Below are 6,775 nucleotides of genomic sequence, written 5' to 3'. Positions count from 1 at the left end.
ACGTTTCCCTGCAGCGTGGCGGGCCGAGGTCTTAATAAAGAAAGGAAATCGCCCGGAAACCGTTTATCTTCATAATTTTGCGGGAATGACTGGCAGTCTGGGGGAAATACTTCAAATTATAATGAAAAGGCAAATTCTGAAGTTGCATTTGAAATGAAATGTAAAGGAATTAAAAAAAACAAAACAAAACAAAAGCCGCACCAAAGAAACCACCTTGCCGACCGAAGCCCACCTTTCTTTAATATCACAATATTGCTTCCATTTATTGTCGCTCGTTAGTTCTCGATTTCATTTAAAAATATAATAAAGGTCGTTTCGCCATGAGAACGAAATGGCGGTCTTAATCAAAACGTGACCAGCTGTGTGCCGTCTCTTTCCAATGTTATTCATTTAAAAACGCTCTTAAAATCAACGACAGCTTATATTTTATTAAAGGTGGGCGAGGCTTGCCAGAAGGAGGAGGTGCCCGTGGAGATGTATCCCGGCCGTCTCGCACAGCCCCGCTTATGATATTCCGCACCGTTTTCCATCAAATTAGCCTTAAAAGCAAGAGATTCCCGTTGAACGTGGGTTTTTAAAAAAGGAGTAAGCTGGAAATTCCGCAACTTTGGAAATGAATGGGGGGAAAAAAGGAAATTAAAAGTATCTAATATGATAACAGAAAGATAACCTAAAAGGAGACCCCGTTTCCAGAGCTGCTCTCTGCCGCGGGACCTTTTGCCCTGGATGAATTGGGTAGGATCGTTCGGTTTAAATCCGAATGTGGTTTAGGAAACATGTTGGGAAAACACCGATTGATTTATTGCGTGTTTTGCACCGTGTAAGCTCGAGGGTTCGCACTGGAAGCCGTAACGTTTGGTAGGAGAAGGAATCCTTACTTTTTTGCCTTACGCACCGAGCATCAACTCCGTAAAGACAAAAATTCCCTTTTCCACATCAGAAACGTGTCTGAAAATATCTCTTTTTAGTTTTCTTCCCACTAGACTGAACAGTTTGTCAGCTCAGGTATTTTCCAGACCTGATTCTCTCCCACTAAGCCTCATTTTTCTGCAAGTGCCTAAAAACGGGGAGCCTGTTCCCCCAGGGTTTGGCTGTGCCCACGAGGACGCCGGAGCCCTCCGGCTTCTCCTGCAGGGCCGTGGCATTCCTGACTCACTTCCAGCTTGTGATCATCGAGCGCTCCAGATCTATTTCTGCTGAAGGAACCGCTCCCGAGTCAGCTGTTCCCCACCCACTTCTCCCAATTATTCCTGCCGGGGTGGACGACCCTGCCCTTGTCCTTTCTGCGCCACATGCGATTTTTCAGCCCTTTCCCCCAAATCCTCAACGGAGTTTGGAAACTCCGTCCCTCCCCCAGTCCTCCCCTCGCCACCTCCGCGTGCTCTCCAGATTTAAATTCTCACTTCTCCAGGTGATCACTGACATTAAAACCCACGAGAGGTGGGTGCAGAAGCCCAGGTGACAGCAAGCCGGGGGTGACTGTCCGCTGGCCGGGGATGGCTCCCCACGGGCCGCGTGGGGTGTGGGGAGGTGTTAAAAGCCTTATCAGCTGATATTTATTGCTTCTTTCCCCACAGGGCCTGTTACCCATCACAGAAGGAAATGAGATTTAAAGGGAAACCATTTGTCCTTGACAGATCTCCGTCGGCTGGTATTCATCTCCCCGTATTTTCTTCTTAGTTGCTTACGGATGATTTCCCAATTACTTATTCCATGGTCTCTTTGATGTTGTTTTTCAGGAGCTGAAGTTAATTGGCTTGTAATTTCCAAGCCCTTTCCTTTTTTTCCAAAAAAAACCAAAAAAAAAATAGAGCCTATATCCCCCCTTTCTCAGCCTGCCAGCACCCTGCCTCCCTCCTGAAACCCCCACCGCAAAGGCTGGAAACACTTTTTAAAGTCCTCTAGGATAAAGCGCATCAAAGTTCATTTGAGAACTATCCGTTTATAAAACCTCAGCGTAACCTGCCCTTTCCGCATTCTCCCGTTGACTCTCACCCTTTATCCCCGCTCTCCGCTGTGCCAGCTGCCGATTGCGCCGGACGTTTTGGTGACCAGTGGGGCGACGGGGACAGCAAATCAGTCTCCTGTGGTTGGCACGTGAGGATGACGCAGAAGGATAGTACGCGATCTTATTTCTCAGAACGGTTTGGGTCTCTTGAAAATACGTAAAAATAAGGGGAAGGAAATTTCACAATCAGCAGAAATAACTTTATAGCTAAAAAGACCGAAATAAATCTTTTACGGAGATGATAAAATTAGCAAAAAGTGAATTTGAAAAACTCGAAACTCAAATACTTTCAGTTCCTTTTTAAACATTAGCCAAGTTACACACTCAGTTCTTGTCCCAATGGTGAAAAAATGTGTTTCGCAGGAACAAATATTCACATTTTCTCATTTTTACAGTAGGGAAATTGTTCCTGCCCGGAATCTGCCGAGCGGGTTCTATAAAAAACGCTGCACCGACCCCGAAGCTGCGACTGCAGCGATTTCAAGCCTCGCGCTCCGCTCTGCTCCATCGACCCTGATTTGCTGGGAGGGGAATTTTGACCACGCTACTGGTCTTATCCCACTTGCTGAGCTGGTGACCGAGGACAGCCAGGTAGGACGCAGGTGATGAAATCCTGAGAGATGCCTGGTTAGCTCTTCTGTGATATTTCGGTGTCGTTATAAGATACGGCTAAAGCAATCCAAAGATGTTTTGGTCTCTGGATCCCAGTGGCAGCAGTGAAATGTTGGCACCTAAAACCAGATGAGGCTTTGGGGCTGTGTCCAGCACAGGACTTAGACCAGTAGCTCTAGAATACTGGCAGCACTGGGTACCGACAAGCACGGGCAGGAGGACAGAGTCTTCCCAGTGAAACCCGGAGCATGCAGGGAGGAGAAAGAGAAGTTTGTTGAGCAGAGCACTGGTGGATCAGCTCTTGGGGCAGGGAGATAGGGAAGGACCAAAGGCGGCTTTTCAGAAATAAGTGCAGTTTTAATGGCCGGATCCACCAATCTGGGTAAATCTGCTGCCAGGGTAGCCCTAAGATGCACTGTCTGTGTTCATGACAATCTCATGCTGGGATTATTCACCCCTCCTTCACGCTGTGTTCCCTTTTTGTGGTTACTCTTTGCTCTTTCAAGGCTGAGAGGAAGAAAGGAGACCACCACCTTCTCTACTTGCCCATGGGCGCGGAGAGAGGAGAGCAGCTGATCTTGTCTCCCACTCCCTTCCGCTGTGGGCGTCAGGGGTGAAAAAGAGCATTTATCTGATGGCGCCTGGCTCAGACGTGGCCGGGGAAGGGCTCTGATCTTTGCTCTTGTACATTTAAACCGCAGCGACCAAGCACGACGCGTGCACGCAGCTGATAGCACCAGCCGAGGCCAAACATCCCATCGGCTGCCCCCTTTCTTCACTCAGGAAGCTGACACGTCTCTTTTCAGCTCCTAATATTTGAAAGCTGACCGGCTACTCCCGGGCTCCAACTCAAAACTTCTCAGCCCTCACACGGAGCTCAGAGTCGATCAAACATCAAGAATTACTCATCTCCAAATGATGCGCCAACACTAGAAGCTTGTATCCTGCTGCCACGTAATTCCACGGGGAGACACACGGCTGCAAGAAGAAAACATGCTTTATTATAGATAACCCCAAAGAATGCTGGTGGTCGACGCTGCTTACAGCTGCACGATGAAATATCTGCAGGACTCGGGCCGCAGAACTTACTGCCAGCACAAATTCAAATTAATCACCAAGGCGAGAGATGAGAGTCAAGATGTGAGGCTGCGTTTTCGGGGGAAACAGCACATTCCTGCCGCAGCTGGGGCTCTGCACCAAGACACATGGTGCTGGCAGGAACACACGGCTGAAAGAAAAGCTTTATTTTTAACTTGTATTTTTAAGGTACATTAGTATAAGTTCTGAGCTCCGCTACTCATGCGAAGCATGTCAACGGAGGGGTGTTTGTGTGACTCCCCTATCCCTACTCCTGACTCAGCCAGTCATGTGGATCTGAGCAAACAGCAAATCCCTCAAAAAAAAAAAAAAAAGAATAAAAGTACCAAAAAGACATAAAAACCAGGAGTCATGATTTCCCTAATCGAGTATTTGGAAGATTGCCTGAAGGCGCTGGCAGGAAAGATTAGAAGGGAGCATGACCGGAGAAACCTGAGATGGTCTGGAGTGTGACCGGTGAGGAAACCCCAGGGGAATTCAGAACCAGAGAGGAAGCGGCAACTTCTCAGAGCCCCAGCCTGGGAAGCCCAGGGCAGCTCTGGGAGCAGAAGGACTTTTGATCCCATAGAAGAAAGGGAGCTGATGTGCCCAAGCGCTCGCTGATGCAGCCACCACAATCACACACAAAAGGAACAGGCAGCCACTGCAAAAGACAGGTTTTGTCTTTTATGAGGGGTGGGGATGACTTTGGTTCCCTTGGGTTAAATTTTCTTCTAGAGGAAGAAGTTAAAGGTTTCTTCTGTACAAAGAAAAGGGGGATTTGTTCATCAGCTGGTATCAATCAATTTCTTACACTTCCTCACAAGAGCAGAAAGGCCCAACTGTCCTCGCTGGGTTTTCCCACTGCAGCTTTTGCTCTTGAAAAAACAGCTCCAGTTTGCTGAGTTGCTCCAGCTCATCACATGGTGCTGGTCTTCCCCCAGCTGATGCCGACACTGGCCTTCTTGCAGCCGAGCCCAGGCAGATCGAGCCCGAGGAGCCTCGTCGTCCCGTTACTTGGGTTTAGCTACATGAGCTGTAGCTTTGTGCTGATCTGTCTGAACGGGGAGAGAAAGGAGAGGTGACTCCATCCCGTTCTGTAGCTGACCCCATTACGCTTAAAACAGTTTGAAACCTTGGCCCACATCTAAAGCTCTGATTTTTGGGCAGTTGTCGACACCTGAGTGTCAAGTGGGGCTTTTTTCTGGAAAGTTCCTTGGCTGTTCCTTAGAGAGAGGTTTCAGGAAGGAGAATCCAAGCCAGGACAGACCATATACCACATGTATCTTACATATATTCCCCCAGGGAGGAAGCCCTGGAGAACAACGCAGCGACCAGGATCCCCTTTGGCACAAGTTAGGGAGAATCTGTTCTTTCAGCTAACATTAACGTAAAATCAGCTCAAAGTCATGACACATCCGTAATGCCTTTGGACTAAAATTAGCTTTTTCAGGAGTAAATCTTTTTAAAGCTGGTGGAGGGACTTCACAAAAAAACATTATTAAGGGGACTGGAGGATCCACAACCCCCTTATTATTTTTTTTTCAGATTTCAAACAAATGGAAGCGCTACACATTTGTAGACTGTCTATATTTCTTTATTATACATAAAATTGATCTGGTTTTGTGTAAATGTTAAGATTAAGGCAACATTTACCATTAAACCCTCCAAAGGTCTTTTCCAACCTAAACGTTTCTATGATTCTACGATAAAATATTACGCAAAACTGTAATATACCAAGAAACTCAGCCCTTACAACACTTAAATATGAGAATTTTCAGGGGGAAATGCTGCAGTTCCCTGCTGTGAAGTTGTTTCCCTCTTCCAAACGCCTCCAAGAGTAAGCCACAATAGGATGAGGGCATTAAGTCTCTACGGAAATAAACACCAGGGATTCCAGATCAAGCATGACCATGGTGGCATGACGCATACTCCAGTGTGCAAATGCTGCGTGCGACACAGCTTTGTTTGATGGTGCAAGGATCCCATCACCGATACCTGAAGTAATCACACTGCCAACTGCGATGGAATGAGAACAAGCTTCACACTCGGCTTTCAACATCGACATTTCTTCCTCTGCAGCATTTTTGCAACTTATCAGCCAAGTCTGCAAGATTATCTGCAAGAAAGCAACGTTCTTGACAGTATCTGTGTTCCTGGGCTTCAGAGCTTCAGCAACAGCTTTGTCCTGCGCCGCCTTTGGGGGCAATGAACTTGAGGCAATCGCTGACCCACAAACAAACGTTTTGGCTGTCGGAACGGGTCCAGCAGGGGGCCACGAGGATGCTCAGAGGGCTGGAGCACCTATGCTATGAGGACAGGCTGAGAGAGCTGGGGTTGTTCAGCCTGGAGAAGGCTCCGAGGAGCCTTATAGCGGCCTTCCAGTATCTAAAGGGGGCCTACAGGAAGGATGGGGAGGGACTCTGGAGCAGGGAGTGTAATGATAGGACAAGGGGTAACAGTTTCAAACTGAAAGAGGGGAGAGTTAGATTGATTATCAGGAAGAAATTCTTTACTGTGAGGGTGGTGAGGCACTGGCCCAGGTTGCCCAGAGAAGCTGTGGCTGCCCCATCCCTGGAGGGGTTCAAGGCCAGGTTGGCCGGGGCTTGGAGCAACCTGGGCTGGTGGGAGGTGTCCCTGCCCAGGGCAGGGGGTTAGAACTGGATGATTTTTAAGCTCCCTTCCAACCCAAACCATTCTACGATTTCCCATCTTCCTCCACCCCGGGGCAGCTCTGGACTCTGTCCATGGGCAGGACACCTACCATGGGAGGCCTCTACCCCAGGGTTCACAGAGCGACCGCCAACCGGTGGCCACGGGGAACCCGCTCCCGCCATTAAACCTTCCTTTAATGACCTTATTGACTCGCAGCTGTATCACTCCCGCACCCATCGGGTGCCTCTGCTCGCACGAGGTGTCACCGGCTCTTCACAGCGAACCAGGGGCTCTGCGGGGCGCTCTATGCCCTGTCACCCTCGGGGGACTCACAGCTCCGGCGAAACCACCCTCCCGCCGCCATAACGGCCCCACCTCCTCCCTCAGCCGCCCCCCTGCGCACGTCCCCGGCGTCATGAGGTC

At 48.9% G+C, this 6,775-nt stretch overlaps 1 long non-coding RNA gene across 3 annotated transcripts; it reads right to left on the bottom strand.

The window, feature by feature from the left end:
• Positions 1-2,183: 2,183 nt before the first annotated feature.
• On the bottom strand, positions 2,184-6,729 carry LOC134508425 (uncharacterized). 3 transcript variants are annotated; one of them, XR_010069055.1, is made up of 4 exons: positions 6,462-6,729; positions 5,696-5,816; positions 4,512-4,755; positions 2,184-3,598 (listed from the first exon to the last, which is right to left on the bottom strand). It is a non-coding gene; the product is annotated as an uncharacterized LOC134508425 (long non-coding RNA). The 3 variants fall into 3 exon arrangements; XR_010069053.1 differs by lacking the exon at positions 2,184-3,598 and having other exon boundaries at positions 3,856-4,755; XR_010069054.1 differs by lacking the exon at positions 2,184-3,598 and having other exon boundaries at positions 3,856-4,755; positions 6,554-6,729.
• Positions 6,730-6,775: the final 46 nt, after the last annotated feature.

The sequence above is a fragment of the Chroicocephalus ridibundus genome, chromosome Z, assembly GCF_963924245.1.
Source record: "Chroicocephalus ridibundus chromosome Z, bChrRid1.1, whole genome shotgun sequence".
In the NCBI taxonomy this organism is placed as follows: Eukaryota; Metazoa; Chordata; class Aves; order Charadriiformes; family Laridae; genus Chroicocephalus; species Chroicocephalus ridibundus.
This window is presented reverse-complemented; position numbering and strand designations above follow the sequence as displayed.